The following is a 26,322-nucleotide window of genomic DNA, read 5'->3' on the forward strand; positions in this document are numbered from 1 at the left end:
TTCCATTAAAATGTTTTGAGAGACAGTGTTAAGATTTAAATGTCATATGTGTCATACACATCACAGTGTAATCAGAACAGCTTTTTGAGACCAAACACAGCAAGTAGCACCTACTCCTCTTGAGGCACCACTGAGAACACCAAGCTACTCAGTTTTAGAATCACAGAATATCCTGAAGTGGAAGGAATCCCCAAGGAGTCCAATTCCTGGCTCTGCACAGGACAGCACCAAAAATACATTGTCTTTGCTCTCAGACATCTCAGACAGATGAAATATCTGTCTCTGAGCACCCCAGACCTCATGGCCATGCCACTTCATGCTTCTTTCCACATTTTCCTATGTTCCTCTCCAACCTGGAGTAAACATGGGAAAGAAAGGTATCTTTCTGCTTTCATTCATCCCTGAAAAGGATTCATAGGGAAGATGTGGTGTCAGGTAATGAAGACTGACAGATTTATGACTTGGCTGAACAAATTTTGGGGACTGGAGGAGGACTTGCCTCCTTCTCCTGCACCTTCATCCTGCCCATTCCCTACTGCCTCAGTGGCTACTAGAGAGGAAAAGAGGCAGGTGATTCCTGACAAAAACTCCCAGCGTCTCTCCCTTGCCACTGTCCTGGCTGCTGAAACAGGAAATGCCAAACTAATCTCCAGGTTTGAGGCTGGAAGAGGAAAAGTGGTTTTTATCAGTGACCCAGGGCAGTAGGCCATGCCCCTCCCTGAGCTGTAGCCCCACTTCACCACAGCAAATATCCTCCTCACCATCAGAGAAAATATGGAAAAGAGCCCCTCCGCATTGCCAGACAGCTGCATCACCTGGGACAGCTCACCCCTATTTCAAGTGAGACCAATAATCCTGAGCTTCATGTCTTTTTGGGCCACAGCCACCTACTTCAACAGCTGGAGCTGGAATTTCCCTGGCAGGATAAACAGAAGTGCCAGAAGTCCCTGGCAGGACACGAAGAGAATGAGCCAAGGCAAGTGGAAGCACAGCTGAGCCATCCAAAGAGCTGGCATGAGCCTGTTGTGGTGCATGAGGAACTGGGATGAACCTCACTCCTGCCACGGAAGGATCCTTGAGATAACCAGTGGCCCTCTTTGACTTCTTTTCCAATTAAAGGTTTCCTTCATGTGCCTGAGTGCAATTTACAATCTCAAATCATACTTTTAACACAACAGAATTTATGCTGCAGCAGACCTGAGTTATCTTAGCCATAATCCACTTCTTCCATTAAAACTCTAAAATTATTGTGAGGCTTCTAGATTTTCAATACTTTTTAGTGGTTTTTTCTCTCACACACATAGATTTGCTCGATTTCATCCCTGAGGATCTTGCTCATCTCAGGTATCACAGTGATAATTGCGAAGAGCTGTCAAATGTTTCCTGCTTTTGTTGCAATAATTGAGACTCAAACCCTATATAATTTTCTGGAATGTCTAGAAACCTGCAATCATAACAGGACTTAGGCTCTCAAATTACATGAGACTCTTGTGGAGTTTCCATTTTATTTCTAATAATTGCATCATGTTAATTTGTGTTGCTAAGTGAATTCTTTAACAGGGTAAATTCTTCTACTCTCAGCTCATGGAAATGGCATGAGATTTTAACACAGGACTCTCCAAATCTATACCAGGTTATAGTTTTTATTATTTGTGTGTTAATTTAGACCAGCAGGTATCAAGCTGTACAGACTGTTAAGTGCACATAAACCTGAAATTTCCTTCAATTACTTGTTGCATGCAAAGGCTGAGAAAACAGGCCAAATTTTTCATTCTTTAATAAACAGTGAGAAACTGAAGCTTCCCATATATTAAAGGACGGAGAAAATGTGGCACATGTATATAAAATTTAAGGGAAGGAAAAAGGAGTAGACAAAACTCAGATGAAACTCCTGTGGGGCTTTTTTCTTGGTTTGGAGTTTTTTCTTTATATAGTTTATTTTAAATTAATTGTATGTCATATTATCAAGGTTATCCCTGAAAAGTGAGTCATGCAATAACATCTGATTTGTCTTGGGAAGGTGCGGCCTTCCTGTTGGAGCTGTGAACTTCCTATTGCTGAAACAAAAGGGAGTGGAGCATCCTGAGCCAAAAAGTGAGACAGGAAGGGTCTGCTGAGATAGGATGAAACCTTAAATGGAAGATAACCTAGACCCTGAAAGAAGAGGTGATATTATTATGCAGGCTTTTACAAAGAAATTAGTACAGATTTTAGTAAACTTTAGATCTGTTCAAAAGATTTCTATATAAACATTCACTCTTAAAATGTTTGATGTACTTAAATCTAGTTATAAATTATAACTAGTGCCATATTTCTTTTTCTTAAATGTACATCAGACCAAAATATATCTCCTACAGTCGAAATTCAGCTGTGAGTTTCCCCAAGAAGCTATAAATCCATTATTTCATTCATATAATGAGTACTTCATACATCATTTAAGGGTTGGGTGAAGTAACCAAAACTAATTTGTTTTACACAAAGTCAACAGTCCTTTTTTTATAAGCCCTTGTTTTTAGAGCTCTTCATAACCCATTTTTCAAGCCTATTTTATAGCAGAAAAAGGAAACTATTCTACACTCTTTTGTTGAAAAAAGGCTTCAATGCTGTAAAGCAAACAAAAAGCAACTCCAAACCATGACATCATTTTTTGCTGTATCTAAGAGTAATCAGTAAATAGTGTTCAGCCAATATTTGAAATAACACAGCCTGGCTGTCCTGTAGTAAAAATTGCAAGTTTCGTAAGACATGAAAGTGTTCATTTCCCACCTTATCTGTGGACACACATTTCAGTCCAAGAGCTCCTTCCTTGCCAGGTAAACTTCAAACATGTCATTGCTTAGGGCCCTTTCTCCTTCCAGAAGAATGTGGATTGGGAAATGCTGAGAGAGAAAGATTAGTCAAGCAGAAAGTTCTGGGTTGATTAAATGAATCCTCTTTCCCAGAACAAATTAAGAATATGGAATAGATAAGTCTCCCTTTCCATATTTTCAGTGATAACAGACATGTTCTTACATAACCTTGGAACCACGTGCACTGATCCATGTCCTTACACATTTACAGAAGGAGCAACTTAGGAAGGTGTATCCTGAACCATAACAAAAAGAGAAGTGAAGTGTTTAAGAATTCATTTGTCCTTTTTGACAGTAAAATCCAGGGCTTGTAGTCCACAGGCTGGACCTAACCACTGATACCCAGTGAATCATAAAGCCCTCTGGCCTCAGGACTGGGGAAGATGCAGCCCTGGGGCTGTGTGTAGACCTGAACTGGGGAGGTGAATTTGGCAGTGCCCAGAGCAAACACAAAAAGATTGTCCCCCAGCAGGACACAAATGTGTGCTTTGGGTTTGAGTCCCCCTCAGAGCTGGCTGGAGGTAAGGGTAAGGTCAGGAAGGGAGGATAACTCTTGGTAAACCTGGAGGAAGGATAAAAACAGTGCTGTAGAAAGGAAAGGGCTTGAAGATCAGGTGGTTTTTGCCCCTAACTCCTTTTCTTTGCTAATTGCTGCCACAGAACTTCCCTGCTAATTTCCTTTTACCTCATCTGTGGGTAATGAAGCTGTCTGGCCAACACATCTTTGGGAGAGAAGGAAACAAGAAATTATGATGTTATCTTTATGGGCTGGTTAAATCCCAAAAGATCTCTTTTTCTGACCCCTGCTTCCTTTTTTTTTTGTTTCCACAATAGGCTTTGTGAGTAAGAAGCAGGAGCCTTTGGTGGCCCAAACTCGTCTCCCCTGGGCACAGGGGCTGTGCCAGACAGGGAAGGGAATCCATGAAACTACACTAAGTGTCCTAAGTCTTATTTCTGATCTGTTGTAAAATATTTAACTGTTGAACTGTCAATAATTGTGTTATTACCTATTTGTGCAATGCAAGTTGTGTTTGTTATATTGCAGAGTGAGAGGTGCATTGTATCATAGAGGCAATTAGAAATCCAGCTCTCCAACTCAACAGGAGTTGAGTTTGCCTAATTGTGCTTCAGGCCACTGAACAAATCCCTCTAAATATTTGTTAATTACTAAATTGTTCTGCTCTTTGAGACAGTAGAACTAGGGACACAACAAAAGCTCTTTTGTTGCTGTACAGAAATTTCTATGGTTCCTACAGCACCTCCCTTCAAACTGATGGGGAAGAATGGAAAATGTTTACTAAGGAGCTGTACAATTAATTCTGTGCAAATCTTTCTGAAGTGTCAAATATCCCAGCACAGAAATAACATTTTTATTCTAAAGAATGGTGGTCTGTAGGTGAGGAAATCAGTTTGGAAGATATAGATGAACATTTTGATTGTTTTTCCTTGGTTGTTGCAATGCTCAGCCTGGCACAGGAACTTGTACAGACAGTTGGAAGCTGTTCTTGTTATTACCCTGAGCTGTCAAGTGAGAGATGGCTGAAGAGCAAGTTTATATCTCCCTTTGCTCCAGGATGACAGTGACCTCTGGTAGAAATGTTAGAGAGATGCATTAATCACTTCATCAAGAAGTGCCAAAGTTCATTTGCTCATGCCTGAGGGCCCGTCTTCAGTTTGGGTATCATCTGTCACATAATTTATAAACATAGAAAACCAGACAGCCTCTGTCTTGAATAGATTATGATTTTAAATAGATGGGACAAAAAGCAAGGAGAAGAAATATTACATGTGGGCACAACAATAGCAATTTTATTTTGGTCTTTCCTGGGGTGAGGAGAAATGAATACATTGAGGGATGTGTGGGAGGGCTTATAGCAAGTAATCAACCAGCATGAGGGAGATAACATCTAACAAAACCTGTACAAAATGCTGATGAAAACATTCTCCACATGTCTCTGCTTTGGCTGCTCCAACTTGAAACCCCGTCTGGCTCCACTGCAAAATTACTGAACACAGTTCTTTGAAAAGTATGAAGGAAAATCTGAATTTCAAAATAATTCTTGCAGATAAGTAAGTTTTTTTGCAAACTTCATTTCAAAACTCTGAGGGCAGCCAGGGCCCAACAAATGTCATCAGTTCCTGATGTAAAGGCCCTAAAAATGGTGAGCACAGCTGACTTCTCTGACATCAGCTCTGTTACATCACGAGACGGGGAAACACAACATGTGGAGGCACTTCTCAAACTGGTTTTTTATGGCCACTTGGCTTTTTTGAGGTATGATTGTTTACTGAGGGACAAATCTTTTCCTTAAGGTGTTGAGTTAAACCTTTACTTCAAGCAGCGCAGCTCCCAGACTGCATATTTAAAGCTAATGAAGTCTGTTTGTGAGTATGTAGATAGGGAAAAAAAAGAAAAAAGTAGTTTTATGAAGTCAGTGAAAAAATAATAATGATTTCACATGCAGACTTTGCAAGGCTGGAGTGTGAGGAGGCAGAAATCATTGGCAGACACTTATGGCTCAGGTGGTTTGCTGCTACCATATCATTATTTCCAGTTATGTCAGCAAATTTTGATGGAGAACCACTGCAACACTGCAACACTTTTGCTAGAATCAGTGCCTGTTAGGAGTTTGAAAATAGAGGAAAAGAATTCTGGAATGTCTAGCTCTCAATAAACACAGCTCCTGTGTCATTTTTTTAAGTTAAAAATCTACCAGTTACACTGAAATTTTATTTATAAAAATGTTGAGCTGCTACATTACTTGTGACCCCAGTTGTGAACTTTATTGTGACAAAAATCCGACTTGTGTAAATAAAGGTTGTAATTTTTCTATAATGGCAGTACCTAATAACAGGTCAGTCTGTTTAGACATCTTGCTGTATCTGCATGTCTTCAGTAAGTTCATTTCTCTTTGGATTGACTACCCCAGCTTTTCCTGCTGCCTTTCCTGTAGGTAAAACACAGTTGGTGTTTATCATTAGCAGATTGTTAATGAAGGATGGTCTGGAGGCCGTGGTGAAGGATGGTGTTACCAGGCTCTTACAGGTGGACACCAGAGCCCACCCACCCTTGAGGGTACCTGTACTAAATCTCTGAAGTCCTGCAGATGGAAAATGTAGGACTGTAATGCTGCCTAGTTCTTACACGGGTTTGGTGCCAGAAAAGCTGTGGCAAAGAATTTAGAGAAGGAGCTAAACAGCAGCTACAAGAATCTGATATGCTCGCATAGCCTGTGTTTTCTAACCTACAAATAAGAGGGCTGTAGAGGAGCACTGGAAATGAGCAGGTTTCCCTGCTTCTCCCCCTGCTTCTGAGCTGCAGCATCAGGCTTTCCCTCCCCACCAACAGCACCATGTGGTAAAGAGCTTGTGCAGAGACACTGCCCTTTTCTTCTTGTGGAAAAAAGGAGCTCCTGTTTTATGGTGGCCTGGAGGCTGCAGAGCTGCCTGCTGCCAGGGCTGCTCCTCCAATGCTTTCAGCAATCAGCCTGGCTCCAGGGAGAAGCTAAGCTCTGCTTCCCCTCTCTTTAACTCTGCAGCTCCTCTCCCCCTCTCCTCATAAACCTGAGCACAGCACCAGCACAAAAATCTCTGGAAAGAGCCACCTGCCCAGGCTCAGCTTCTCTCTTCAAGAATGAGCCTTTGCTTCACTTTTCCTTTCAGCTGCTGGGAAAATGGCAAAAGTGGATGAGTCACATGGCAGATCAGACCTGAGTAAGAGCTTTTTTCACTTGGTGTAAGAACAAGTTTAGTGCTGACCCCAATGCCTAATCAAAAAGAGGTTTTAATATTTCCACAGATTTTGGAGCATTGTCAGCAGTTGCTGACATAAAAATTATCATCACAGAGTATCACAGAAACTGTTAGTAAAACCCTTTTTTAAAAATTTACTTTCTATCAACACCAAACAAACAAAACTGCCACAAGACAGACTGGTATTCTTGGCTATTACAGTTCTTAGATTAATTTTTTTACCTTTTTTTTGTGCAATCAGGCACTAATGCACTTAAAAAGATATTTGGCAAGATGAGACTTGCAGGCCATTTCAGGAAGTAAGTCCCAGGTAGGCCCTGAGGAGTTGCTCATTAGCTTTTATCGGCAACTGTTACTCACGCCTCAGCCACATCTCCTTGCACCAAGCTGCTGCTCAGTCTGTCACGTTCACTTTTGTACCAGATCCAGCTGAAAGATGGTTCCATGTCACGGCCAAATGTTCAAACACAAGGGATGAACACTGATGCCCTGACTCTGGTTTGCTCCTCTCTAATCAGCAGCTGATACCTCACATCAGGAATTTCTGCACTGTTTTAGATATTCATGTTTTATCTCTTTGCAAGCCAGGTAAAATTGTGGGAATTCCTGGCTGTTGTATTTAGGGATCATGGCCTCAGCACTTGAAATGAGAGTTTTAAAGTTATAATGAGATATTAACATGTAATAATCATAAAGGTGGAAGTTGCAAAAAGATTGTAAAAGTCTCTTTCCTTTTCCATCCAAAAATTCCTGCTTAATAGTGGCATGAACAGACTTAGAAATCTCCTCTAGCTATCTAAGTCCAAAATCAAACCAGGCAGCTGTTTCTGAAATGTATAGAACATTATGTCTTGACAGTTTTCTGTGAGTGGACTGAGAGCTATTCTGTGTCCGTCACTTGTTGAGCTGGGAAGTGCCATGCTGGCAGACCTGAACTGCTCCACTGTGAGGAGTGAGAACGGTTTGAAAGTAGCTGCATGTGCTATTTTTCATATACACTGAAGGCCTTTTCATTTTCCAGGCCTCCCCAGAATTAAATCCCATTCAATTCCCTATTCAAGCTTCCATGTAGTACTTGAAGACTAATTATTGAGCAGGCTCCATTTATTCAGGTTGGGTTTTTAGCTGGTTTCTAGTTTCAGGAGCACGTCTCATGTGCAATATCCTGAGGAAGCAACAACAAGAGGTGTAACTCTAAAAGACATGACAAATATGGAAAGGTATCAACAACATCAAACCTATTCTTTCTGTCTGTAGCAGAAAACTCTGACCCAAAGAATCATGCTGGAGAAAAGATTTTAGTGCAATATTTTGGCTAGTTATAAAAATGTAATAAATCTTCTCCATCCTTTTTTGTCTTCTTATTCTAATGTGGAATACCAGTGCAGCCTAAATCCCCAAGGATAGAGTCAGTTCTGCAAGTTATTATCTGAGTGTACTAAATTCTGATGGCCACACAAGAATGTCCCTGATACTGTGATCAAAAACTGAATCTCCAATTTTTACTTCCCATAGAATATTTTTTTTATCCTCATCTCTCGCTCTCTCCTTAATGCCAATATGAAAAAGGTGGGGCAAACATCAGACCTCATACAGAGCACGTACCTTTCAGAAGCTCTAAACCTGGAGATGCTTTTCTCATGAATATTAAGAAGTTAAATGGTCATATTTTGATCTGAACTTTCTTCCTGAAAATATCCTAAAAAAAAATTAGCTGGTTTTCAACTATCTATTATTTTTATGGTCTATTCAATTATGACAGAGAGCAGAAATAATTTTTATCCTCTTCTCCTCTCCTCCCCTCTAAAAGGGAGGATTAACTTACCAGGTTTCTTTACAAATAAGAGTACGTTTCTTCTCCAGTGTTTCTCATTTGGGCACTTATGATTCAGATACGATTGTGTTTATTTCCCTGTTTTTTTCTTTACCAGATTCTGTCACCTGTCCTGAGTTTCTGTCCTGACATCTCTGTACACTGATGCCTGTGCCTCGGTTATGTGATGAAGTCCGGACACTGGCTTGTTTAATGCCATGTCAACCTGGAGGAACTGACTGGAATTTATGGCCTCGGGTTAATCCCTCTGTTTTTCACCTTCCTTTTTGGATAACATTCATCACATCACGTTGAATACATGCCTGCTCCCTTGGTGCTTAGGTTAACAAAGGTGGGATCCTGCTTGGAGACAGGGCTGGGGATGTTATGTCCTTGCAGCCTCAGCTGTTTTGCTCTGGTAATTGTGCATACACTTTCTGCCTGCTGTTTTGATCCCGCTGTTGCTATTGTTTGTTGGAGACCCATGCTGCCTCTGTGCCCAGCCTAAATTCCATTGTACCCACCCCACAGGCCTTTTGTGTAATGCCAAGCCAGCAAAAATCCTGGCATCCAGCTCCTTTGTTGCCCGAGGGAGGTATGTGGGAATGGCAGCTCAGCACTCACTGGGGACAGGGACTTGGCACACGCTGCCCAGCAGTTTCCACTACACGTCCCTTGGGCTGACACAGTTTTGCTTCAGGTGCTCCTACATTCATTTACTGTGTTTGCCATCGAGTTCTGTTTGCCAGAACCAGCAGAGGAATGCAGCTGCTGGGATTTCATACCCTGGTTTTCACACTTCCAGCAGCATGTCCTACTAATGTGTTATTTGTATTACAGGAGTCCCCACAGGCCTTGCTCCACATCTGAATCCCATTGTTCTGGCAGTGTAAAAACAGAGGCAGAAACAATCCCCAGCACAGAAAAACTTACAGCATTTTATTGTGACTAAAGGAGGATTTAGGACTAAAGAAGGATTTAGGAGGACCTCAGTGTCCAAGTCTCTGAGAATGTCTAAGACCTTTCAATACTGAAGCACCACCATAGTCCTGAAATAGGACAGGCACCAGGCAGAGGTCACAAAGGGTTATCTAAAATAAACAGAAACCACCCTGTGCTGAACCCCATGCTCCTCCACAGGCTCAGAAATACCCTGAATGAATGAGCAGGAGAAAGTCAGACTAGTCCAGTAGGATGAGAGAAGAGGTAGAGCTGATTTTGCTGGGACGGGTTGGGGGAAGCCCCCAAAAGAAGCAGAGATGGCAGCTCAAAAGTGGTGGCAGCTCCTGGCACACGCAGGGACAGTAAATTTCAAATGTCTGCACTGGGAATGTTTTGTGTTACTCTGCTCTACTATTAATATCAATGACATTTTTCTGTGTGATGGTTTCTCTTCGTGACTCACACAAAAGAAGACAGGCCACAGAGGATGTCTTCAGTTGGGGATTTGGCTGTTTGTAGCTTTCTTTCCCTTTCTTCTGTTTTCTCTCCCAGGTTTTATCGTTGGCTTTAGCAGGCCATTAAAGGGTGATGATTTTTTCCTAGAGAACAGGTATTAAATAACCAAAGGCTTCCTAAGTGCAGGACCAGGTCCTTTGGATGACAGCTGCTGTGCTGGTAGTCTTGGTCCCTGCTTTTCCTGACCCATGCCTCCATTAGCAAATCTCTGTGGGGCTCCAGGACTTTCCATTTCACACTTAGAATGTTGTCATGGTGTTGTCAAACAGAAAGAAAACCCTGTTTCTCCACTTTGATTTAGGGAGATTAACAGTGGGGCACAGCTCTATTCAGAGTTCATTTTCTTTCCTATCCGTGGATTTTAAGAGCCTTGGTCTGGCCAGTGGGAAGCCAAGCCTGTCACATAGCTGGAAGGCAAAGATGTGCTCCCTCAACTTCGAAAAAATACTCTTGTTTTGCTTTTCTGTAATGTTATTTTTTGTATAAGTCTCTCTCCAGTCAATATTTACTGCTGGGCTATGTTGTCCATTAAATCCTGATGGGGGGAGGGCTGGAGCCTGGAGCCTGCTGACAAGATCCTCATCTCAGGAACATTCTGCTGGCACCGGGGATGCTCCAGCGCTGCCAGAACGAAACGCAAGGCGACTCTATCGCAGATAGGTCACACAGTGTGTTTTGGACTCCATTCCCTCCATCTGTTTGCCATAACTATCCCCTTCTGCTCCAGGAAAAAGCTTTTTCTGGAGCGTGTCATCCTGCTGTACTCTCCCAGCCGAGCGCTTGGATCACCCCGAGCCGCTCCTCGGCCGGCAGCAGCAGTTGCTAAGGCTCAGTGATGAGCTCACCGCCGCGGGGAGGGACAGGTTCCAAAACAAAGCACTGCACTGGAGACGTGTAAAATGGTCACATGCAACTTGAGGCTTGTGGATGGGGAGCTTGGAGGTGTTCTTTTTTCTTCTTTTTGTTTTCTTTGTTTTTAAGGTGTTCTAGAGCTGAGAGGCCTTAATGTTAGGGAAAGGAATATTGCAGAATATCTTCATCCTTTGGTTTCAGCGGCCTATTTGAGCCCCATTCTGTTGGACATTTTGTTTGTTTGTTTGTTTTTCCCTCCCCAAGCAAGAGACATAATTTAATCTTTTGGCCTTCCATGTGAAGTTAAGGATATAACCAAGTTTGTTCAGGTACCCTCATGTACTTGCAAGACCAGCAAAAACATAAAATTACTGACAGTGCAGAGACTGACATCAGAGACTGGTGTCTCTGTCAGACCTACACATCACAATAAAGATGTGGCTGGAGTAAAAGCAAAGGTATTTGGTTAAACAAAGTATTTAAGAGAAATTTGCAATTAGAGCCTTGTCTGCAATGAAAGCTCAGCTAGATAAAAGGTGAGTTTTTTGCTGGGGTTTTTTCATCAATTTTACTATTATCTAAATTGATTCGCTTCAATAAAAATCACACAGTTCAGTAAAATCTGTCATGGAAAATTATATGGAAGCTTGGTTTTATGCTGCAAGAGGCACTTGAGGATAGATGACACTGGAATTATACTAGTGAAGAATGTTATAGGTAGATAATGAGACGACTGGTTCTCACAATTAAGGGATAACTATTATGTGAATATTAAGAGAAGCTTTAGTGACGTATAGTTATGCTATTGTAGTTTAGATGTCCTCTGTTCTCCCCATAGTTCCCTTTTTCCCCCTGTATTGCTGCCATCAGACAGCTGGGATTGTCTAGGACAGGCAGAGAGGAGGTGTGCACGTGTCCCTTCCATGGGGCAGTGGGGAATGGCAAAGCTTGCAGCTTAGGGGGTGAGGCATGGCAACACCTGACCTCCAATCAAGTTACAATAAAGCAATCTCCACCAATTAATGGCAAAGAAGAGCTGGCTGACAGGCTTTGGGAGGGGCCAGGGTTGGCTGATGCAACCCTCCCCCCCACCCCCCCCCCCACCCCCCCCCCTCCGGTGTATAAAAAACTGAGCATCCATCTTGAAGATGCGCCAGCTATGTGGTATCCATGAGGGTTCTCAGTGCTGCAAGTTTTTCCTTATGTAGTCCTTTTGTTGTATTTTTCTTAAGGTTTATTAAACCTTTTACATTTGCAAAGTGAACAGTTGTCTCTCACAGGAAGGAGTCTAGAAAAAAAATGGAAAATTACATGGGTTGATCTTGATCTCCTCTGTGGAATTTTATCCACATTTCAGATGTGAGTCCCCTCTGAGAAGTTGGAGACTGACTGATCTAGGTCCCATACCTTACCTGAAGATTTAAAATGCTCTGCAGGGCACTGACTGCTCCTTAAACTCTATAAAAACCTGCTCCCTCTCAGAATCCAGGGAAACAGTCATAAGGACTGTTTATTTTTGTTTTATTCTAAGGGATAGTAATTGTTTGGCTTCCTGTTGGAAGACACCTGCATACATTGTGCTACCCTACTGATCCAAGGCTGGGCTCTAAAAGGACTGTTCCTGCCTGCTTATGTTTCCAATTCCTTGGGCATGTGTCTGTGTTGTTATATCTTTCTTCCTATTGATTGTTTTTCCACTAATTTCTCTGCTTTTGTTTTTCCAGAGCTGAATCATCAGAGTTTACATAGTCTAGAAAAATAGATTTCTAAGTCAGACGTTCCTTCCTAAGACTTTGCTGTCTTATGTTTCTTTTTTTTTTTTTCCTCTCCCCACATTTGGCAATGCCTCAAAATCCATGTGCCAAGCATTGTATAAATAGGAGTAGTCATGGTGGTGCCCTGAGCAACTCACAGCTTAATTAAAGACAGGAAAACAAGAACTAAGTGTAAAACAATAGGAAAGAGACTGAGGGCAACAGTAAATATGTCATGGATTTAAAATAGGCTTGATGTGCACAGTTGGTGCAGAGCTCCAAATCAGAAATCCAATGGCTTTGGCACAAGCTTCCCATGGAACCAAGTGACCCCTCAGCATTTCCTCTGCCTTCCCTTCTTCCCTTGGCCGTTCATGGAGAAGCTGCTCTGATTTTTGCCCTCACAGTGCTCTGCCCCTGTGCAGGTTAGAGGACATAAATGAATTAGAGCAGCTGCAGTCAGGAGGGCATTCCCTGAGCTACTGGCCCTGCTTTAAGCTTGGGTTTTTTCAGCAAAGAGTATTTTCAGCTCTTGTATCCTCTGCTAAGCAGTTCAAGCTCACCTACTGTGAGTGCCTGGTGTGGAACAACCATAACCAAAATCTGCTGGGTTCCTTTTTTATTGCAGATGAGTGGGCAGGAGGTGGAGATGTCCTGGTGTGGCCTCTCTCCTCCTCTCACAGCCCCATTGCAATGGCTCAGCAATCTTCTGACACGTTAAAGCTGCTGTTCTTGGAGGGGCTACAGGGAGATACCAGCATTTCCCAGCTCATCTGCTTACCTGTCCTGTTCCAGAAAGACCAAGGCACAAACACCAGGGTTCACTATTTCAGCAAGGGATCGGTGTCTGCCTGGGGAGAACAGGGGCTTGGGAGGGAAAAAAGAGGAAGGCAAGACAGAGGAAATACTGGTGCCTCTGAGCCTCCTTTTCTCCAGGCTGAGCCCCTTTCCCAGCTCCCTCAGCCTCTCCAGGTGCTCCAGCCCCTTCCCCAGCTCTGTTCCCTTCCCTGGACACGCTCCAGCCCCTCAATGTCCTTCTTGTCATCAGGGGCCAGAAACTGACCCCAGATTTAAAGGTGTGGCCTCAGCAGTGCCCAGCACAGGGGACAGTCACAGCCCTGCTCCTGCTGCCACAGCCCATGGCTTTCTTGCCCACCTGGGCACACCTGGGCCCATGTCCAGCCACTCTTGCCAATATTGGGAAAAACTAAATGTAAAAAAATCACTTATTCTAGTTTCTTCAGAATGTATTTTTCAAGCCTCAGTCTTATTTTTGACATCTGACAGATTTGCTGCCTCAACATCAGTATCCTAAAGAAAGCAAGAGTAACAATCTTCTACTCAAAACTACAAAACACACACAATATCTTATTTCACCTAAATGAAAATCTACACTACTTAGATGCATTAAAAGTTTCCATGTTAAAAAGATGGAATTAATTACTGCAGTGCCTTCTGAGATCCTGAGTCTTAGTTTCTGCTGAATTAGAGTTCATTTTCTTCCTGGTAGCTGACACAGTGCTCTGTTCTGGACTCGATGTGAGAATAATGCTGATAACACACTGGTGGCTTAGTTATTGCTAAGTAGTTCTCACCCGAAACACCAAAGGCAGTGATTCAGATAGAAATTCTACTCTGCTTATCTGAGACATGGAGAACAAATGATGACATAATGTAAAATACACAAGAAACTTGCAGTAAAATAAATCCAAAGCCAGCTAAAGTCTGTTCTCTGTGAAGCAGCTACTCTGCTGTGGGCAGCTGATTTCCATTAGGGTACATTTGGGATATTTGCAACATTAGAACTAGAATCAGAATTAGAATTAATTAGAATTAGAATTTTGCTTGGTATTGGATACTATCACAGAATAATAAATGCTTTGAGATGGAAGATTTTCTAGCACTGTTCCACAGGTGTACATTGTTAAACTGCTGGAAAATGGAACCATTTAAAAATTGGAAGTAAAGCTAAAAAAGAAAACAACCTACTGCCCCTGAGACGTTTCTCCACATTGTTACACTTGAGGGTTTTTACTCTAGTTGTCTTAGCCAAAGATCTGATTTGTTTTTGAAAGTTATACTGAAATTGCTATTTATGTTTGCATTGATAAATCCATTTCCTTGAAGTAGTAACACATGGTATTTGATGATGTTTTGAGCACTGAAGAGCTAAATTGTGCTGGTTTTTTATCAGAGAGGACAAAAAAAAAAGCCATCTCTGTATGATAAATGAAGTGGATAATCTGTGCTTGCCTCAACTAGATTTTAGGTTATTTATATTTTGTTCCATCTTTTTTTTTTTAATTTCTTCTTTTCTTTCCATCTGTGGAAGCACTGGTGTACATAGCTAACATCTGGATTTAAAAAAAAAAAACTTTGAAGGCCAACATATTGACTCATAAGTCTTTGATTCCACTCTTAATAAGATTAATATTTTAATTTTGTAAAGCTAAAGAAAGAAAGCTCATTCAGAGAACAGATTAAATTGCCTGAAAGGACATAGAGATATCAAAAAGTGAAAAAAAAAGTGTGTATTCTGAGAGGGTCTTAAAGAACAGACATCAATGAAATGTTCACTTTAAATAAATGACAGTCTGTCTCAATAATTAATTTAATTTTTTCTGGTGATGAAAAGATGGATGAAGAGAGAAGATAATCCAAGTGACAATATGTGTTAAAAGCAATCAAGAAGTAGATCAATTACTCAGTGTTGTAAACAAACTGAGTTGTGCTCATCCTTTCTGTTTGATTTGGATTTTTCTGGCTGGAGATTGGAGAAAAAGAAAATTCCTGGATTAGGACAGGGAGTTGTCTTACAATATTATTTCACAGCTTTTTCAGAAGTGAAAAAAGACAACACAGTAAATAATTTCTTTTCAAGTCTGAAAGGTTTTGAAATAGGAACCAGTTCACTTCATAATACACTTGTTCAACTCAGAGCAAATGGTAACTATACATATATGCAAATCAGAATTGAGAATTAGAATTCCAAATTCACAACTACTTGTCTCAGATTTTACCAGTGATTTAGAATGAATAGATTACATTTGAAATTATGAAATTAGTAACAACCTTGATAAAATATCAGGATTTAATGGAATCTTTTTGTAACACCCAAACTACAGTTGTTGCTATTATTATTATTATTATTATTTTTACTTAATGAGAATGCCTAGTTATACAAGAATATGTAGTATATAGAATCACTTGCATATAATTTTTTTTCTAATATCTAGGAATAAAAGATTTGCTGTCTGATATAAAATGCGCTTAAACCAAGCAGCTCTTTCTGATTAACACCTGATTGGCTTTTGGATTGAAATCTCAGAAATCTAGGGGAAAAAAACAAAGCATTAAAATAAATCACAGAATCCTGGAATACCAGGTTGGAAGGGATTTCAAGGATCATCTGATCCAACCTTTCCTGACAACAGCCCAGCATCCCGTCCTGCTGAATCTTAAATTTGCCCAGTGGTGGAGAATCCAGCATCTCCCTGGGGAGATTATTCCAGGGGCTGATTGTTACTGTGCAGAATTATCCGCTGGTGGCCAGCTGGAACCTCCCAGGGTAACTTGTGCACATAATCCCTCATCTTCTCCAAGTGACTCCTTGTCAAAAGGGAGGCCCCACCCTTTGCAGCCACCCTTTAAATACTCGAATGTATTTTTCTTCCAGCCTAGCCAGGTCTCCCTGCAGGTCAGTTCTTCCCTCTGGAGTGTTCCCTTCCCCACTCACTTTGGAATTTCACTGCAGAAAAAACAAACAACTGGCAGGAAAATCTCTTCATCAATGTACAGAATGGGCTGACCATATTTATAAAGATAAATAATAAAATTTGCTTATAATCTTGTTTAGTTGTTTTCCAGAGCAGAGAACAGTTGGAACTCAATAAAACACACCAACAGGCCTTAAAAACGTCTCACATGGAGAAATTACTTTCTCTGTTCTCTCAGCTTTCTTTCTCTGAATGTAACCAACTGGCCTCTAAAGAGCTTTTTCCTTGTCTGCTCTTACTACCAAGGTTTATTACAGAGATAAAGCAGAGGTCCAGACACAAAAAATCTGACTTTTGTTCCCAGATCAACCACAGCCTTTCATGTGACCTTGGACCACTCATTTATCTCAACTTCAAAGGCAAGAGGGAGGATAAAATTAATCACTGTGGTGCCCTCAGATGCTGTAATGGAAGGGTCACTCTCTGCTACCAACTACATTTTTTAGGGGAAAAACCAGACGAGGAGTGTGCTGACATAAATTAAAAATTTAGTATCCTCTCCTTTGTCCTGCCCCTGCCATCTGTAGGGTTGCCACCTGAAGCACAGAGAAAAAAAAATTGATTTATATATCCTTTTCCACTGAAGATGTTACTAGATTTTAGTGCCCTAGAAGGATGACCTCTTCCTGGAAATCCTAATGGCAGAGGCTCTTAGATATTGTAGAAAACTAAAATTTTCCATAAAACTGTGCCTGTGTTCCATCTGTTTGTTCTGTGTTTGTTTTTACCTGGCTGTGTCCCTGTGCAAGCTCCAGCTCACAGGATGGGAAAGGAGTCTCAGAATCTCACCTCGATTTTTCACTGGCACCTTTTCCTCAAACACAAAAAAAGTGCACCTTCATTTCAACTGTATTTACAAAAGCAAGATATTCTTATGCAGTGCATTTGTGTAGTTCATTCTCTGTAATACAGCCTTTGAGGTGAAAAATAGAAGCATAGAGTTGTTTTCAATGTGAAGACAATCTTGAATTAAATCCAGACCTGTTCTATAAAGAGCAGATTCCAAGGTGATTTTTGCCTGTGCTGCATAATGATGATAACAGAATTTCTTTCAAGCAACTTTTTTAGCTGAGAAGAAAATGCTTTTCTTTTTTTCTGTTGTGTACCATCTTGACTTACCTAAAGTTCTCTTAAAGAAGACACAGTTCAATGCTCTCAGCATTAAAAATTGCTGAGTTTCTGTGGTCTGCATTTTGCAAGAAGGTCTTGCTAAATCAAGGACCCCGTGACCTCAAAATCACTGAAGCTGTGTTGCAGTCTTATGAAATCTGAAGCCTTTTATGGTTTATTCTGAACAGAATGGGAGGCAGAAATGTGTTTTGTGGTGTGCCACAAGTGAAGTGTTGTGGAGGGAGAGGGGAGCAGAAACTGAGCCTGTAATTACTGATCTCTGGGATTTGTTGTGAGATACATGAAAGGAGCCCTTTGAGCACTCTTAACTGAATTCATATAATCATCACCACAGAATCATCACAGGATGGTTTCAGTTGGAAGGGGCATTAAAGATCAGGTGGTTCCAACCCCCAGCCATGTGCAGGACACTTTCCACCATCCCAGGCTGCTCCAAGCCTTGTCCAGCCTGGCCTTGGACATTTCCAAGGAAAGGACAGCCACAGCTTCTCTGGGCACCCTGTGCCAGGACCTCACCACCCTCACAAAGGAACAATTCCTTCCCAATATCCAAACCTCCCCTCTCTCCATTGGAAGCCCTTTCCCCTTGTCCTGTCGCTCCATGCTCCTGTGAAGTGTCTTTCTCCATCTTTCCTGTAGGCTCATTATTCTTTAATAAAAGTCCTGTTGTCCATTAGCAGGGATGTTTGTCCACTGACTTTCATTATTAAGATGTCTTTTGTGAGTGTGCAAACCAACCGCCCACTTCTTGCTGTACCCAGCTGAGGAGCTGTCCCTTCACAGAGGTGGCACCCAGTTTTCCTGTCCTTTCCTGGGTCCCTGGAATGAAAGGGAAGCAGTATGGAGGGAGCTGTCCCTGTGGCCACATTTGGTGACTACAAGTCCAAGTGTGACTGCATTGTGACTACCTTGTCCCTTGGCACAGGAGGAGTTACTTGCAGACAGAAAATGACATTTTGCTAATCAGTGCAAGAGGGATTTTGGAGCTCAGAGAGCAGAAGTCTCTGTGCCATGGCTAACCAGGGCTATTTCATGCTCCCCTGCCTCTACACTGATTTTGCTGACCCAAGAACTGCTGAAATTTTCCATTGAAAAGGGATGACTGATTTTTTTAATAGTCTGATGAAATTATGTGAAAGTATACCAAGACTACTTGATTGATTAGATGGCTTCTTTCCTGAGACTTTTTGTTTAGGTGGAGATTTCAGTCCATGTCCAAAGAGAGATCAGTTGTTGCATGACCCTTGCTGCTCATTTCTCTCACCTGTCATTGCTGCTGCCTGTACAAAACCTTTCACTTTTACCTTACTGAGACTTATATTTTTTCTCCAAATCACATATTTCAGGTATTTTCTTTGAACATAATTACAGTGCTCTTTGGTGAGCAACATGAACGCTAGCAAGTTCCTAAAATTTAGATATTATGGGAGGATTCACAATGCTATCTCGTGCTGGTAATTTTGTTGGTCATTCCTAGATTTTTGATTCACAGAAAGACTTGCTGTGAACATTTTTTCTTAGATTCAAGGGTGTAAAATTGTTTTGATAAATAATGACTGGACTTCTGTCTGCACTGATCAGAGATGTAAAATGCTGCCCTAACTGTTGTTGGATCTTTTGCACACTAAATATGATGGGGGACAAAGCTGTTAAACACCATATTTAAATGTATAAACAAAGTTATAAATATTCAACAGAGTTCCATCACGCCAATGTTAAGTACTTTGTAACATCTGAAAGTTAGATATAAAATAATTAAGAATTTCAATTAAAGAGTGGGAGACACTCAAAGGAAATGTACCAATACAAGTGCCTATGAAAGCCCCTTTTCACTTTAGAGCGGACCTAACAAGGGAGCTGCTGTAGTGTTTTGTTAGGTTTAGCTCCTAGAAATTAAAATAAAAAGAAATTACAGAAGTTGGTTGTCTGAAGAGATGTCAGCATTTGCCAGACACTAATGTGACACCATCTTGATTAAATTGCAGCTACACAGCTTCTTGATTCACTGTTTTCTCTAAACTTTTTTTCCACATTACTTAAAACTCCTGTCTCTGATATCCATCTAATGCTTGCACGCATGAGGAATCTGAAATGTTTATTTTAATCCCTTACAGGACACCACATTTCTGAAAGTCTATTTATGCAGCTCCTTCAATGCTCTGTGGGGCCATCACCCTGACTTTTCAAGCCATGAAAATGCTCCAAAATAAGAATTAAAGCAATGCAGTTGCTTTTTAATAGCCTAGCAGGGAATGTGTTAACTCCAGACTGTGCAGCAGACCCAATAACCCCACGGTCTGTGTGTTTATAGGCATCAGCTTTAATGGCCCGTTGTGATAGATGAGAGATACTAAAATCTTACAGTCACTGCCCGGTCATTTACAGTCAACAGAGGGCCACAAGTGAAAGGTCAGGCCTAGGAGAGTTGGAAAATCTGCTAAGCAAACTCTGGAGCAGGGAATGGACTGCTCCAGGGGCTGGAGGCCACAGCTGATTTTTCTGCTCTTGCTGTTGTTCCTGGCCCGGGGTAAGTTTATGCACAGCCCAAAGCATTCAGGATGAAATATTCCTCTTTCTTCATGTCAAAATAAATGTGCACATGATCCACTAGAGGGTTTCTTTAGTTGAACACATTTACCTGGTATGTCTGCTAGAGAAAGAGAATTGTTTTGTTTGATCAGTCCTTTCCAGGCAGGCTGTTCAGTGTGACAGAATGATTTCCAAACTGGTTGCTTCCCAATGAGCTGAAGGTCCTGTTACTCCAAAAGACATTTTAGCCTCTGGGTCCTGCCACTGCCAAGCATGTGTTGCTGCCCCTGGGGATCAGCTCAGGTGCTGGCTCTGGAAACTGGAGCATATCAAAAACAAGGCTCCAAAAAGAGCACAGTCAGCAGGGCCAGCAGCAGAATCACTGATGAGCAAATATTTATGCTGCACAGAAGTGTCATTTTATTGTTTCGTTCCCTGAATAAGGCTGTGTTTCTAAACCCAATCTGTTTATGTACTCAGTGAGAGTCCAGGAGCAGCTTGAAGCGTGAAGAACACCCTGGCTCCCCTTTCCCAGCACCCTGATGTAAAGATTAAAATGATGGAGGCAAACTCAGGTTGCTTTAAGCCACTTTTTCCTGCTTTGTTGTGGGATCTGGCTCACTCTCAGCCAACTCCTGGTGTGTCACCAGAGTGGGACCTCCTGTGACATAACTGGTGCTTTCTATATCTCTCTGCCCCTCATGCTCACTGGCCTTTGGTGGCTGAAAATGTGGGAACAGCATAACTTTCCCTGGATACGCAGCTGATAGTGATTCCTGTGAGAGCTGGGGAGCACTGCTGAGACATCCCTTTCCATGAGTTATATCTCTTGCAGAGAGGCCAGGGAGCTGATTACACCCTTTTAAGGTCTCTACTCTCATGGGATGGCACGTAGAAACCCCGGAATAACTGGGAATAGAGCAGGATGCCACAGGAATAACTACTGACTGAACGTTCTCTTGTGCCTTCAAAGATATTGTTTTAGTCTATCCTTTGTGACTGAGGGACAGAAATGTTCTTTAACTGTATTGGAATATTTAGATTAGTTCACAGCTGTGGTGCTGGGGATATGTGTGCCCTTCTACATTCATGCACAAACTGGTTCCTGCTTTTTTTGTGGAGCAGAAAGGCATTTTCTGCACTGGGCTTTGTGTTGGTGTTGAAGCTCAAAGTGCAGCGGCCCCAGCCACTGCCTTACATAAACCCTGTGCCTGTGCAATGGACTGCTGCCACTGTCCTGTTTGGAGCAGAAAGATTTCCTTTCTGACCTACTTTTCTGGTCAATGCTTTGAGCCAGGCCATCAGGAACATTATTAGAACATTTTATATCCTTCCCGTGCCACAAAGCTGCCCTGGCACCACCCTGAGCAGCCAAGTAACGATCCCGTTAGCCCAGAGGGATCCATGAGCACCTAAACAACTCCTTTGTCTTCTTTTCCTGCTGCATCCAGCCCAGCTGATGGATTTAGTTTGTTCTAGGAGCAGTCAGGAGTTCCTCAGGTGCGCAGGAAGGACCAGGAATGGTGCTCAAGGATTTGCAGGAGCATATCCTGGCTGTAATTGCCTGGGATAAATGGGTATCAAGGGGAGTGATACCAGTGGAGCCAGCTTGGGCAGGCAGGGTTATTGAATTGTTTAGATCACTGAATCCAACCTGTGACTGATCCCCTCCTTGTCACCAGCCCAGAGCACTGAGTGACATGTCCAGGCCTTCCTTGGCCACTTTCAGGAACAGGGACTCCAGACCTCCCTGGGCAGCCCCTGCCAAGGGGCTGTTCCCTCTCATACTGTCCCTCTTCACCTGGGAGCAGAAGCCACCCCCTACCTGGTCACAATGTCTTTTCATGAGGAAATTGATGGCAAAGGGCTGAGATCAATCCTTCCCCCTCTGAGAGCTGTGAAGTCAGTGCCTCTTTCTGTCTCCCTCTCAGAGCTGTTCAGAGAGCACAGGTACCCAAACCTGAGTCATCCTAGTGGTATTTAATAGAAAACATCAATTCTGAGCCATAATTTCCTACCCATAGCTTCCACTCTGTAATATTATTTTTTTACAGCCATCAGGTTAAATTACCCTCATATTTACTGGAGACTAAATTTCATGCTCCGTCCTGCTCAGTTCCTTGCATGACGCTTGACACTGGGAGGGAAAAGCAGTTTCAGCAGGCTCCTCTGCACAGGAGGAGGGAGCAGAGGATGGGAACTCTCCCAACAGAGAGTCACAGGGACGTGGTTTCCTTGCTCAGGGAGTCCTGTTAGGTTGAGAGGAAGAAAACAACAGCAGGGGAGAGGCTCTCAGCCAAAGGCAGACTTGAGGGCAGCTGATCTTGAGCACATCCTGCCGTGACGAAAGAAGCATGGCAAGGAAAGCGTGCAGGTGATCCATCATCTTTTGCCTACAGCTCCTTCACAAGTTCTATTCAGCTCAAAGAGTGCCTGGGTTAAGAAAACCTCCTGTAACATCACCATATGTGCTTATGAGCTGCTGAGGACTGTCCAAAAAGCTGGAATTTGGCAAAAAGAGGCAATCTCCTCGGGTGGCTGAGCAGGGTTTCACTGCCCACAGTGATCTGTTATCCCTTTCTTGACAAATGCCCTCAAGAGTCCGTGCCTCAGGGATCAAAGAATAGACAATTTTGCAACAGAGGTTTTAAGAGGTCCCAGCCCCACTGTGGTATGATCTAAACCTGAGGCCTCACAGCTCACTAGGCTGTTACCCTGGCCATGGAAGCAACGTGGCCTGGCTGGTTTTATCCTGGGACATCTGTGTGAGTTTAAATCTGGTCTAGGTGTTATGATCAGACAGGCAATGAATAAATAAAAGTTACGGAGTTAAAATCAGACATGCAAGTCTCTGGTGAAAAAAGTTAACAAGACATTTCATGCACTTTGAAGCTTCAAAACTGGCATTTCTGACAAAATATTGTCTTTCTTTCTAGGACTTTGTACCTGCTTAGAACTCTGAGGGATGTTTCATTTTGCGTCTGTAACATATTTGAATGATTTATATCTCAGAACATCACAACTTCCAAGACTGCCATCATAATTCCTGGTCATGATTTTTACATTGCTAATTTGAAAAGCCAGATAGATTCTGCTGTTGTCATCCTAAGTGTCCAAAATATTTCTGTAAAAGTTTCCTGTGCCTTCCTGAGAGCCCTGTGGAAGGTAATCCCAAAAATCCCCTGGGCCCATAGGCAGGTGTATGGCACTCCTAGAATGTTCCTACATCCTGAGGAAAAAAAAAAAAAGGAATGTGATTTCCCAGCTGTCTGGTTGCTTGTGGCAAATCCTGCAGCACAGTTTACCACCCACCCATTTGTTTGTGAGGGTGCAGCACAAACAGTGGAATAATCAGCCCTGGAAAAAAGAAAGCACCCACTCCCAGTTTTCCAATTATTTTTTATTATGAATTAGGTGTGTGTGCATGTGTGGGCTTTTTCCTTCCCCTCAAAACTGCTGATTATTTCAGCAATCTGGGTGACAGGATGAGCTCAGATGTTAGGAGGGGCTGTTAAAGTTCAGGAGGGCAGGAATGAGCAGATGCTGGAGGGGAGGGGATAGGAAACGTCACAAACTGTTTTTGTCATGAGAGTAACTCATGTGACAGCTTTTCCATGATTTCTCTGAAATGTCTGCTGACAGAGGGTGCCTTGTTCAGGAGGGAGAAGACATCCAATGCTGATGACCAATAGCTCCTAAACCTTGAAATCTGTTTTCCCTCCAGCATCTGGTAGTGCCTCTGGAGCTTCGTGGTGTCAGAAATCATCCCCACCTTGTGCTGTTTGTCAGGCAAGCTGCTACCACTGCTCAAAGCAGCAAAGGAGGGCATTGTGAGGGAGGAGGAGAAGCTCTGTGCCCCTGCCTGGGGCTGGGTGATCATTACATTGATGCTTAATTACCTCGGCACAAAAGGCTTTGAGAACTATTCAAGGGCACCATGTACTCTCTGTTTCCTAATTCCTTGCAGGCTGTCTTGTAAAGACAGCATTGCCCATCCACTTCTAACCTGGAGGTTTGCTCAGCCTCAAACCCTATTCACAGGAAAGGACTCGAGGGAGTAAAGTTGACAAGATTTGTCCATAAATACTGGTGCTTTTGACAGCTGAATGGAGTTCACATGGCTGGTTGTGTTTGCCAAAGAATATGTATGAACTTGAATCTTGGAGATTGAATGCAAAGTGATATTTTTATGTAAAAGTAACTTTAGTCACTGTTACATATTCAGACATATGGTGCCAGTCTGGTACCAGGTGTAATGGAGACAGTTTAAATACTGCCTAGGACAACATTAGGTAATCTGAAAGAAGTTTCATAATTCTTCAACTTTCTCCTTTTTCCTCTTATCCTGAGGTAATTCCTGTGGCTGTTTCCTACACCATTTCACTTATTTCCCTGTTTCTCTGGTTGGGAGCTGCTGTGGTCTGTCGCTGACCCAGTGTCAGGCACTCAGGAGAGTCACTCGTGCATCCTGCCCTGCCATAGCTGAGCAGAGGAGAGAAAAAAAATTAACAAATGCTCCACCATGGTCTTCAGCAGGGCCTGCAGAAGAACCTCAGCTCCAGCTGCAGTGTAAATAAAACTGGTGGGAACTCCCCAGTTCAGTTTGGAAAGCAGTGACATTATAATTATTAATTAATGTACATTTTTTCACCTACCTGGACTTTTGCAAGGTAACCCCCAACATCCCTTGCTGCTAAATTGGAAAGATAGGGGTTTGGTGGGTGGAGTGTGACGTAGATAAGGAATTGTCTGGATGGATGATTTCAACAGTCAGCAGCTCAATGTCCAAGTGGAAACCAGTAACAAACTGTGTTCCCCAACAGGTTCATACTGGGATCAGCATTATTTAAAAACCACCGATTTTTTTATATACAGAAAGAGGGACATCTTTACTAGAGCCTGAAGTTACTGAACAAGAGATTACTTTTTTTTTTTAACCAAAAAAGGACAAGTTTAATTTGCTTTATAGTAAGGCTTTTAATAGTAAGGCTACTGACTCAGAAACAAATCCTGAGTTAGCCCTTATTGCACATCTGCTTCTTTTGGAAACCTGAGAACAAAAAGTTATGCTCTAATTCAAGATTGTAAGTGCTTTTATCATTCAACAGATAAGCAAAGATAAATAGTAAAAAAGCAATTTTTTTTTTCAAAAATAGAATGATGAGAAAAACATTTCAATGAATCAAACAACTATCATGTTTCCATCTGTATATTATATTCTGAGCTTGACATTTAGCTGAGAAGCATTTATTTCTCTCAAAATTACTACCCCTTACTTTCAGATCCAGAAAGGAATATAAAATGGATGTAATTTTTGGTCAAAACTGTTTTTAAAATTATTTTAAATTTTTTGCTCTTTAAGCAGAACAAAGTGATATTTTCACCACACAAATTAGCACTGCAGGGCACTGGTTTTTAAATGGGGAATGTCTATCATGAAAGCTACTAACCCATGCCCTTGGCTAGAGTGAAAAGTCTGTAGAAAATTAATTTCTTTTTGATCTAGATAAAAAGTTGTTTAAATTGGGTAAAACTGTAATGGGGTCTTATGAAAAAGAGACCCAAATAAATATATTTCTGGCTGCATTACTATGGGGGAAAATAAAAAAAAGGAGCAAACAGAAGCTGGGATTTTGGAGCCGCAGAGTTCTTCACCTTTGCTTGTTGAGTTGCTTTTTAGTATTTTGGAGAGGTTTTTTGAGCATTGCATCTGAGCCTCTGTGAAATAATTACACTGATGGTTCTGGTTTCTAATGTAGAGCACAGAAATCTGCAAAAGCCATTGGGCAAATTCTGCTGAGTCTTTCACCTCAGATCAGCAGCTCTCAGATCATTAATCATGCTTTATAAGCTTTAATAGACTAAGTGTTTTAAAGACATCTGCTGAGTCTCAAAGAATAGAGTGCAGACTTTGCTTTTCTGAGATTTCTGTATTAAAACAGCAATATTGTTAGGAGAGAAAAAATGACCCAACATAAAAAAGCTTGGCCTCTGCCTTTGGTTCCTGCCATGCTACAGGAGAGGATGATCACACAAGTCATTTATAACTGGAGACTGAGGACATTAAGCTCAGCAGGTATTAAATATTTCCTTAGATAAAAGCATTGTCACCACCTTGACTTGCCCAGGCAGTGAGCATGTAAAGAAAGAATATAAATAAAGAAGTGCTTTGCATTAATTGATGTGGGAATAAAACACAGTTTTGTCCTGCACAACACATCATGTATGCCTGAAAATCACTGCAGGTGACTGGCCTTTTGCTTGTGTCCTCTTTTTCTCTGATTCTGTCTCTCAAACACATGTTTTGGTGAAGGCTGCTTGCACAAAAAGACAGGAATTGTGTTTGTGTTGTCTCACATTTTAAGTGAAACTGTGCCAGGCTTGGACTCTAATTCTGAGTTGAGTTA

At 41.9% G+C, this 26,322-nt stretch overlaps 2 long non-coding RNA genes across 2 annotated transcripts in view; one reads left to right on the forward strand and one right to left on the reverse strand.

Annotated features, from left to right (window-relative positions):
• The window catches only part of LOC135295070 (uncharacterized), a 129,548-nt gene that overhangs the window by 40,246 nt on the left and 62,980 nt on the right, over positions 1–26,322 (forward strand). The window lies entirely within an intron of this gene.
• LOC135295073 (uncharacterized) lies at positions 2,723–10,107 on the reverse strand. The gene is made up of 3 exons (XR_010357143.1): positions 6,414–10,107; positions 5,695–5,797; positions 2,723–2,879 (listed from the first exon to the last, which is right to left on the reverse strand). It is a non-coding gene; the product is annotated as an uncharacterized LOC135295073 (long non-coding RNA).

The sequence above is a fragment of the Passer domesticus genome, chromosome 2, assembly GCF_036417665.1.
Source record: "Passer domesticus isolate bPasDom1 chromosome 2, bPasDom1.hap1, whole genome shotgun sequence".
NCBI classification, from domain to species: Eukaryota; Metazoa; Chordata; class Aves; order Passeriformes; family Passeridae; genus Passer; species Passer domesticus.